The sequence below is a fragment of the Natator depressus genome, chromosome 4 (genome assembly GCF_965152275.1).
Source record: "Natator depressus isolate rNatDep1 chromosome 4, rNatDep2.hap1, whole genome shotgun sequence".
NCBI classification, from domain to species: domain Eukaryota; kingdom Metazoa; phylum Chordata; order Testudines; family Cheloniidae; genus Natator; species Natator depressus.
The window spans coordinates 11,117,657-11,128,467 of record NC_134237.1 but is presented as its reverse complement, the minus strand read 5'-3'; positions in this window follow the sequence as shown (position 1 = coordinate 11,128,467).

Sequence of the window (10,811 nt, the reverse complement as noted above, 5' to 3'; positions counted from 1 at the left end):
ACTTGATATTCGGAGAGTCAGAGTTCAAGGCCACAGGGGGCCAACAGATCTAGTCAGACCTGCCTGTATATCACAGGCCGTCACCACCCAGCACACTGAATCCAGCAACCAAATTAGACCCAAGTAGCACAGCCCACAGGAGAGTAGACTATTATGTGCCATAGGCCCAGAACAGGAGAGACTGAGGTGCACCTGGGCCTGAGGCCCCTGCAACAGTGGGGAAATGATGAAGGGAGATACCCCAGGATTACCCTGGCAAGTCACTCTCACACTGCAGAGGAAGGCAAAAGGCCCAGAGGTCACTGCTCATCTGACCTGGGAGGAAATTCCTTCCTGACCCCACACAGGGTGATCAGTTAGACCCCAAGCATGTGAGCAAGAACCAGCCAGCCAAGCACCTGGTCAAGAGAATGCTTGGTGCCCCCTCAGAGCCCTGGCCCTCCCCACCCATTGTCCCATCTCCAGCCAGGGTCATCCCTGATGCTTCAGAGGAAGGAGATAAAACAAAATACATTGGTGGGGCAGGGGGATCCCTTCCTGATCTCTGCAGGCGGCCCAGCGCTGTGGAGCATCTCTCTGGCCTTTTGGCCACAGCACCACACTTGGAGCGCTCACTCTCTTAGTTTCCTGCAGTGGCTCTCAAGCCCTTTTCAGAGAGTCAGCTACCTTCTAAAAATCGAGTTGTTTCCCACTCTACCAGCACCTAAAGCCTGGTGAACAGCAATCCTGTCCTGTTCAATGCTGGCTGCAAAAAGAAATTAAGAGCACATTTGTCAACTCACACCCACACTGTACAAATGGCATTTCCCGTCAGACGGACATCCCTTATGCAGGAGGAGATTAGATCCGCCACAGACCTCTAATTCGACCACACCTAGTCAGAGTAGGAAGCCCTGGGATATCACAGCACCTTGGAAGCTGTAACAGGCCATGTGCTTTCAGTAGCAAGTTTTCGCAACAACCCCAGTAGCACCATGACTTTACAGGAACAGTTTATGTTCAGAGAATCTGTACATCTAGCGTTGAGGTGCAGTGGCCAACAGTTGCTGTTATGGTAGCTATGAAAGTGGTTAGTTTATCTGCTGATGTAACTCCATTGATTTAAGTGGAGCAGGGAATCAGGCCCAGGATCTGAAACCTAACCCCCTTCCATAAGCTATTACACACCAGAAGAGTCCACTGTGAAGCTGAGTTAATCTTTTAGTCATAAATTTTCTTGTTATTCCCCCCTTCTCTTCCCCTGCCACCCCATCAGGTTAGAAGAGGTTTCGGAGATTATTTCAGCTGCCTCCTGCCCCCAGATATACAGCACTGTATACCCTCCCCACACTATAGCTGTAGAAAGCAGGTGACACAAAATGGTAAGAAGGGCATGTAGCGTGTCCAACTGTTTGAGCCAATGTGACATCCTCCTTCTGACATTTTCTTGTTATGTTCCATATACACTCCTGCAAAAACACTAAGCTGATCAGGCATGCAGTGCTTATGTAAGAAAACCCTCTAATGAGGTACAGGAGTTATGCTTGCTTGACCTCATTATTTCTTAGAAAACAATCAGTTCCTCCCCTGCAGACACCAAGAGAACCACGTCCAGCGATGCTGCGATCACAGGGATCTGGTATTTTTTCTAACTCTTCTCGCCCACTGACATTTGCAAAGTTTCATCTTCTCTTGGGTAGTGGAGGAGGGAGATTTTTTTTCCAGAAACATTTTCCTCTGACCACTGAGATGAAAATAGCACATCTCAGGAAGTAGGAGACCTCTTGTCAGACATACACTGAGCTTTGAGCAATGTGTTTCAGTTCTCCAGCAGTGGCTAACAAAGCCAACAGAAAGACAAAATATCCCAAAACCACCTGCATAGATCACATCTTAAAAAAATGTATGTGTGTGTATATATATATATATATATAATCACCTATCCCACAGTATAAAACAAGTTTTTAAGTTTGGTTTACAGAGACCTCAGCCTGCTTAGTACAATGGCAAACATACCATTAAAAATCCTTTTAGCCTCTTATTGGAGATGCGGAAAAGAAGGAAAAACAGTTAAAGCATTTGAAATGTAAAGTATTAGACTTTCATTTTACCATCCCTTGTTCCCTTTAGCTAGAGAGAGTTGTTAGAAGAAAAACCTCCTTGTTTGACAGTCTTTGATGGTATCAAAGAGAATTGTCCTTTTTGGGGAAAAGAGAAGTTAGTGTAGATGGGCTGGAGCCATTTGTTCCTGCTGCTGCGGTTATAGTCCAGTCCCGTTTCCTAGAAGATGAACACACACAAAAGGGGAAAGGAACTATCAGCAAAGATAGAAAATGCAGCTTCTGGCTTTGATGGAGACTTTCACTTGCAACCTCACTGCTGAAAAACACAGGCACAGCACAAGAGTTATCAGCCACCCTGGAGCCAGGCAAACAGCCCAGCATGAACGGGGTCCTTTTACTGTTCCCTTACAAAAATTCCCCTATTTCAACCAGGTGACCATGAATGATATCACTTTACTGAGGCTAACACAGAAAGATATAGACCGAATGTTGCTTGAATGTGACCAAAACCCAGGACCATTCGCTGCCATGTTTTGTGCTGCAGTGATTCCAGACTACTTGCTACTGGCCCGGAGTGGTAAAGTGTCCTACCGTGGAGGATGAAATAAGGCAGCCCTCCCCAGAAACCTTCTGCAAAGCTTTCGGAGTACCTCCAGGAGAGCTTCATGGAGATGTCCTTGGAGGACTCCCGCTCCATCCCCAGGCACGTTAACAGACTTTTCCAGTAGCTGTACTGGCCGCGAATGCATTCCAATTTTTCAGGGAAAATCAAACATTAAACACTATTGCTTTTAGTTCATTAATTTTTAGTTTTACATTTTTTGATATCAATTATAGTTTGAAACATAATTCTTAAGTTATATTAACTGAGCTGCGGTGTTTCATTCCCTTGTACCTGTTTATAAAACATTTATTATTAAAAAGAACTAGATTGACATTTTATCAGAGAGACAAGGTGGGTGAGGTAGTATCTTTTAGTGGACCAACTTCTGTTGGTGAGAGAAAGACGAGCTTTCACGCTACAAAGAGCTCTTCAGATCAAGCTCATCTCACCAACAGAAGTTGGTCCAATGAAAGACATTACCTCCCCGACCTTGTCTCTTTCATATCCCGGGACCGACACAACTGCAACTAGGCTGCATCCTTACTTTTTATTAACAGTTATAAGTTATTGTGACATTTTGTAAACCTTCAGACACATTTTACAATTAAGCTCACAACTAGAGTAAATTTGTCGGCCCAATTATCACAATAGGACACAAAGGGGAGGTGACAAAGTCTCACAGCCCAGCCAGGGCCAATCGGGGGGGGGGTGGAGGGGGGAGGCAGGAGGGCCTTTTGGCCCGGGCCTCAGGCTCAAAGAGGTCTCAAATTTAGACACTTGTTATTCTGAAGCAATATCTTCCTGTGTCACTGCATGGGATGTCCAAAACTAGATGGTCTGCACGGATTGATGGTGTTCAACCAGTTGCGCAGCATTTGAATTCAGTGAGAAAGGCTTTAAATGAGCTTGAATCTCTCAATCTCACTGCACAGGCTCGAACTGAACTTCAGTCTATTCAGAAGCACATGTCCGAATTTGAATGCATTCTGATGTCAACTTTGTGGATGAAGCTACTCACAATGACCCCCCAAACTAATCTGGTAATTGAAGCATGCAATGCTACACTTGATGTGGAGAGGGATAACACTGAAAGTCTTATCAATGACCTTCAAAAGATGCGTGAATAATGGGATGCGAGCCTGACTGAGACCAAATTAGTAGCACAGAATATCGGCATTTTATCTGAGTTCTCCACCAATCGCAACTTACCTACTGAATCCGATGACGAGCAGCATTATAGGGTCAATGTCTTCCTTGTCATCATTGACGCCATTCAATCAGGTCTTACACGTCGATTTGAGTCACTGTGACTAATTTGTACCTTTTGGGGTTTCTTTGGCACTTCAACAGACTGAGAAATGAAGATCTACTTTCTGCAGCTGAACAATTTCAGCAACAGTACAACACAGGAAGCTCAAAAGATCTCAGTGACGAGGTCATCTTCCTCAAACGAATATATTCCACAAACTTTAAACTGGATTGCAAGCCAAAGGAACTGCTTCAAGAAATACTCAAACTTGGACTCTCTGGGGTGTTTCCTAATATCACAATTGCATTGCGTATTTTTGTCAGTTTGCCTGCGTCAGTGGGTTCAGGTGAATGCACCTTCAACGTGTTGAAGCAGGGAAAGAACTATCACCGTTCAACTATGGGACAAGAGCATTTGAATGGACTCGCCATGTTTAATATCAACTGTAACATTGCACGAAAGCAAGATTTTTCCTCAATAATTAGTGCATTTGCACAGAAAAAGGCTAGAAAAGCACTTGTTAAATAAAAAAAATTCAAATTATGTCTCACACTTTTTTTGGTGCCTTATTTTGTTTTCACGTGTCGGCATTTTTTATTTTTATTATGGCTAGGGGGCCTCAAAAGCTGGAAGTTGCCCAGGCCTCTCTGGACCTCTGAGCGGGCCTGAGCCCAGGCAGCGTTTTGGATTTAGCCAGAGCTGGTGGCGATGTTATCAGGTTCCCTCTCTCTGGCCTGAACATGTCTCAGGATCAGCCTGGCAAAGTGTCCCAGGAGATGGTGGGGGTGGCAGCCATGATGATGAAGCTCACTTCAGTAGCCAATTTTTGTCCCAAAGTCTTTCTTTAAAGAACCCCAAAAGGGAGTGATGGGAGAAATAGCCCATTCCTCTCATCATTTTGTCCACCAGTTCGGTCTAATTTCTGACACACCAATTTTGGTCCACTGGTTTCCAGTTCCTCACTTTTCCTGTTTAACACAGTCCTTGAGTTGTGTCAGTAGGCCTCTTTGTTGCCTGTATTGCTTTCACACCTTTCTAGAACAACAAATGTTGATGGGGGTTATTGTGATATGTTATGAACCTTTACTCACTTTTTATCATTATGCGCACAGTTAGAGTAAATGTATAGGCCCATATATTAGAACAGGTCCTGATCCATGACTTAGGCTCCTAGGTGCTACAGTCATACATGCATAAAAACAACTTTGCTGGATTGAGGCCTAAATACCTAGGGTATCACTTTAAAATTCTCCTTTATGTCTCATTTCAGAAGTTCCCCAGGATTTTATCCAGGTCAAGCCGATCCCAAATTTAAACAAAGGGACTGGGCCAATTACAATACACCTGTAATAAGGAAGAAACAAACCATAACACACATTAGACCAGGAAGTGAACACCACAGATATCCTCAATTCAAGCCCCAGGAGCAATTCGGGTGTGTGGGGAGAAATGATTACCTGCCATGGAGTTTATCCAGGGACATTATTGTTGCAAAACATGCCAGAGAGCTGAGCAAACTTCAGTTTTCCAGTTCACAAAAAGGAACTTAGATCTTGATGACTAGATGTCTTTGTAAGAGAGAGGTTTTAGTTCAACCACCATTTATTGGGCTAGATACAGAAATTATTGGGTGAGGTTCCATGGCCCACACTCTGCAAAAGGTCAGACTAGATAACCATAATGAGTCCTTCTGGCCTTACTGGGAAGATTTATTCGTCTGTGTTTCTTTACAATTTTTTGCCGATGGAATTTCCATCCAACGGGCTGCTTTGGGAACGTCTTGTGGAACTCAAGTTTCATTTTTCATCACTTGTTTCCAGTTGCCATGGAACTTCCAACGTGATCAATTGTATTTTGCTGCCATTTCTAAACGGGTCTTGAGTTGTTTGAAAATTTAAACCAAATCGAATAACCAAGAACTATAGGGGACTCAGACACAACTTCCATTAATCTTACAAAGCAAAATATAATGCAACATCGGCAGAGGAGGATTCAAGGTTGTTGAACCCTTCAAGAGATTCCCGTCCCCTCCCCATCCCATTCCTTAAACTAAAAGGCATATCAAATAATCCATCACTTGATAAAGATTCATGGGAATAAAATGTTTTTATAAGCAATATACCATAGTTAATTATTTCACAATCACAGCCCCACCTCCCTTTCCCCCGCAGATGAAAATTAATAGCATTAGTTTTACAGTAGTGAATAGAAGCTGCAACTGAAATGGGATCCCATTGCGGTAGGCACCGTACATACTCAGTTGAGACCCTGCCCTGAAAAGCTTACAGCCTAAATAGACAGGACTGGCAAGCATCAGAGGCACACAGAGATGAAGTGACTTGCCCAAGGTCACCCAGCAGGCCAGTGGGAGAACCAGGAATAGAACCCAGGCCTCTAGAGTTCCACTCTAGTGCCTTATGCACTAAACCATTGTCTGAGGTGAAGAGGAGAACAGGGAACTTTGGCTCATCTCGGTTTGATTCCAGCTCCCTTTTTAGCTGGAAGAAAGGGATACTTGGGTTGAGTCAGAGAGGTTATAAGTATAGCAGAGCTCTGTGGGGAAAGGTAACTGTTTCGTGGAGGATTTTGATATTTGGTTTCATTCTGAATAGGGATGAAAACTGCAATTTTCAACATTTTCTGCCAAAGGTAACGGAGCTGCCGCTCTGGGGCAGCCTGTACAGCACATTCCAGCAGTTTCCTCAGAGCACTTCCCACCAGCTCCAGTTACAAACGCGCCTACAAAGCTTCAGCACGAGGCCAAATTTCGTCCCCCAGAACAAGCAATCACAAGTAGTGCTCGGCTGTAGGTTAACAGCTCAGTAGCTGACCGGTGTCTGGCAGGAGGCCGACTCGATTTTAACGAATGCCTTTCTGAGAAATAGACATTAACATCCTGATGGTAACAGCTCTTCCACCGGTCTCCCACCTGGAATAAGAGTTAGTAACAACTCCCCATGGAACAACTTCTGAGGCAGTCAGGAAGCTGCTCAGACAGACTGGTTCTGCTGGTGGGAAAAATGCTGCAGAAGTTTGACACTGAAGAGTCAGCCTCTCTTTGCTGACGAGATCAGTTATACAGACAGCAAGAACCTCGGGAGTAGCGGGCTAAAGTGATTACATGTGAGTATTCTTAGGGCTAAAGGATTTCTGTTTCATTGCCTCCTCCTATTAATATCCATAGCATGTCCATGCATGGGATGAATCTGGACTACAGCGATCCATGATGCAGGTCAGGGGCATGAAGGTTATCCTTGAGTTTTTTATTGTAGGTTTTAAAGATTTTTCACATCACACCCTCAAGACACAAACAGCTCTAAATACTGCTGGAGAAAGCATTTTAAGTGTAATTACTAATATTTTACACTTACCAAAAACTGTCTTTTATACCAAAGTCCTTCACAAACTGTATACATGCACCAATGGAAATGCAGACCTCTCTGGGTTGGAGCCTGACAACCAACCGGCATACAAGACATTCAACAGTAAGAGGGGTTAATATTAATTACAAATATTCCCACGGAAAAGACTTGGCTCAGTTGAGGGCACATACCAGTGGTCTGAGTGCATGTTCCCTTTCAAGAATTAGATGGTTTAGACCATAATTATCTGTTGGTTTAAAAGGGCTGGATGCTGGACACATCAGACCAGTTAAATCCATCCTCCCTACCCACCATTAGTAACCCCTTGGCCCTCCATCAGCTGAACCATTGTCCTGGGTGGTGTTTGGCTTTAGACTAACCTCTTCGGGGCAGGGCAAATGTCTTAGCTAAATTCTGCTAAGTGCCATGTAAGTTTATCAAGCTGCTTGTTCACTTAGCAAGACATTGTTCCTACTTTTGCATTCTTCAGTGATCCGTCTGCTTTATCAATAGTTACACTGCCCCTATTTATTTCTGTACCCCTAGTGTCTCCTGGAATCCAAAGCAGTTTCCCACAATGTAGCAACACATCCATCTGTTCCTAATTTCACAATACGCTCAAGACCACAGAAGGGGGGAAAACGTGTTTTTATGATTTCCTGTAATATACAGGATTGCAATTCCATGCACAGGCTTTGTTTTCTTTTGTGGACGCAGTATTTGGGGTGGTTCAGATGCACGTGAAAGCAAAAAGAAAAGGAGTACTTGTGGCACCTTAGAGACTAACCAATTTATTTGAGCATAAGCTTTCGTGAGCTACAGCTCACTTCATCGGCAGCTCACGAAAGCTTATGTTCAAATAAATTGGTTAGTCTCTAAGGTGCCACAAGTACTCCTTTTCTTTTTGCGAATACAGACTAACACGGCTGTTACTCTGAAACGTGAAAGCAGTCTCTCCAGTTTTCCATCACCTTCCCATTGATCTGAGACACAGACGTGACATGCCATTCAGAAGCTGTCAAAATCCAATCAGCTCATGAACAGATACAGCCAGGTCAGTGCTCAGTAAGCTGCCATTCATGCTAATGGTTTTAGATAAGGTTGGCAACTATTTTCTCTGAAAACCACTCATGCAGAGATCCCATGTGAAAGCCAGAGGCTCTCTCCCAACTTGCAGCATGTCACAGTAGGCCAAGCGCTGTTGAGTTAAGTTGTGATGCATCTTATTCCAGTTTATCACATCCAAATTCAGCAGCACTGTCCAAGTCCATTCTCCACATATCTAATCTGACGTGATTCCTGACAAACTTGCAGAGTCCGTGCAATGCTGGCACATGCGGAAAACCTGCTCCCAGAGACTAAAGAACACAAAACGTTACCTGTGCTAAGTGCTCTGCTGGATCAGCCCGAATTATAGCTAAAAGCTACAGCATCAAAATCGTTCAACGGGGCTATTGGCTGCACTATGCCATCATTTAGGAGCCATAAGAAGTCCCTGACAGACAAATCCTCCACGGTTGGTCTCTGACAAAAGGAGGAGAAGCCGAGCTTCGCCCAAAAGGATTCTGCCGTCTGAGCCAAGAGACAGCGGGATCAGATTTTTCTTATTATGAAACAGTTAGTGGCCTAGTATAATGCATATGCACCTGGGGTAGGTTTGGGTCAGATGTTCAGCTTTAATGATCACCTTTCCTGACTCCATGCGCTTTCCCATGCAGCTTTATTGTTGCATTAACGTGCCTTTTTGCATGAATTAAACACATACACTGCCGTCACGCGGCATTCACAGCTGTTGACGCTGCGCTTTGTGCCGCACGCCCCTTTTGATCAGCGGCAGAGCCAGATTTTGCCACCAGGGATGACAATAGGTCATTGGTGGTGCCCCCTTCACTTATACCTATTGAGCATAAGGCGAATGGCACCTGCATTGCCCCCCTGTGGCCCACTTTAGGCTCCATCCATCCAGTCGCAGAGACCCGCTTCTCACTCCCTCCTGAGCTGGGATTTGAAGGCTGCACAGCTCCCTGCCTTATTGCAATATTCCCAGCAGGCCAGGGCCTGCGCTTTGCTCTCTCCCCCCCCAGAGGACTCTGATGACCAGAGAATTGCCCCCAATGGTAAGTTACCACACAGCTCCTTCTAAGCAAACGCTTCTATTCTTGAGGTAAAAACATTACAGAGAAAACACATTAAAAGAACTACATGCATGCTAAAAAGCTTACCAGAGGTCACCCCCAATCCAACTTAGGGCTCTGGTAGGTTTTAGTTTCCCCCGCGATTGCAACTTCATCTGTCTTAGATCCAGAACCACCAACTGGGCAGATCAGCGGTTTCTTTATTCAGGCCTTTGATCTTGGCCTCCTGTAACTGGTAATCAGCAAACAATGATTTTCTCCTCCTGTCATAGCTTCAGAAGGCTGGAGTCAGGGCCGTGCCTAGGGGGTTGCAGGGCCCAGGACAAATCAGCCCCCGCCATAGGCGCGGGAACTAGGGGGGCGGGGTATGCTGCCAGCCCCACGCCCCCCAGGTGCCAGCCCCACACTCCCCAGGTACTGGCCACTCCCACTGGCCTGTGGGGCCCCCCAAAACGTGGGGCCCAGAGCGGTCGCCTCAATTCACCCAAGGGACGGCTGTGGTTGGAGTTCTGCATAACTGGCACTGGGTCATTTGCATTAACCTCTTTCTGCCGATTCCCCAGGCAGGGCCGTCTCTACCCACATGCAAAGTATGCAGTTGCCTCTCCCCACCCCTGCGCTGCCCCAGCCCTGCCCCACTCCACCCCTTCCCAAAAGCCCCCGCCCCGTCTCCTCTCCAGCTCCGCCCCCACTCCCCTGAGGACTGCAGCAGGGGTCGGGCCTGCACTCACCGGTGGTGAGAAGTGGAGTGACCCGGCCCCAGCCTGCTCCGCTCCACCGGCTCCCAGCCACACCACCAGCGAGTGCTGGGGGGAGGTTCCCCTCTTCCCCCCAAGGCTGGGAGCCAAGGGAGCAGAGCGGAGCGGGCTGGGGCCGGGTCGCTCCACTTCCTGCTGCCCCGTGAGTGCAGGGTTGGGCCTGGCTGCCCTGCACTCACCAGGCGGCAGGAAGTGGAGCGACCTGGCCTCAGCCCGCTCCACTCCGCCGGCTCATGCTGGGGGATGGTTCCCCCTGCCCCCAACCCCCACAACGGTGGGGGGGGGGGCTGCGTAGGGCACCAAAATGGCTAGGGACGGCCCTGTCCCCAGGAAACCTATTTAACACTTAATGTCCCCAAAGTCCATACACGTCTGGTATGTTCTGTCTACACGTACTGCAGTGAGTTTTTAGCAGCGTAGTGCCCCGCTGCCTCCCTGCGGCCAGAGCCTTTCACTGCTGCGTGTAGCTAAACACTGCCATGTGGATGCAGCCTGCTTCACACTGCAGCGTGTAGCTACCTGTATCATACACACAGCCACGAATGTAGGCAAAGCCTTCGTCTTTTCAACTCCCAGGTCTCACATCTGCTCCCTCGAAAGATTATACACAATCCAAGCCCACACCACCACAAACTTAATACAATAAGGTCTTTCAAGGATA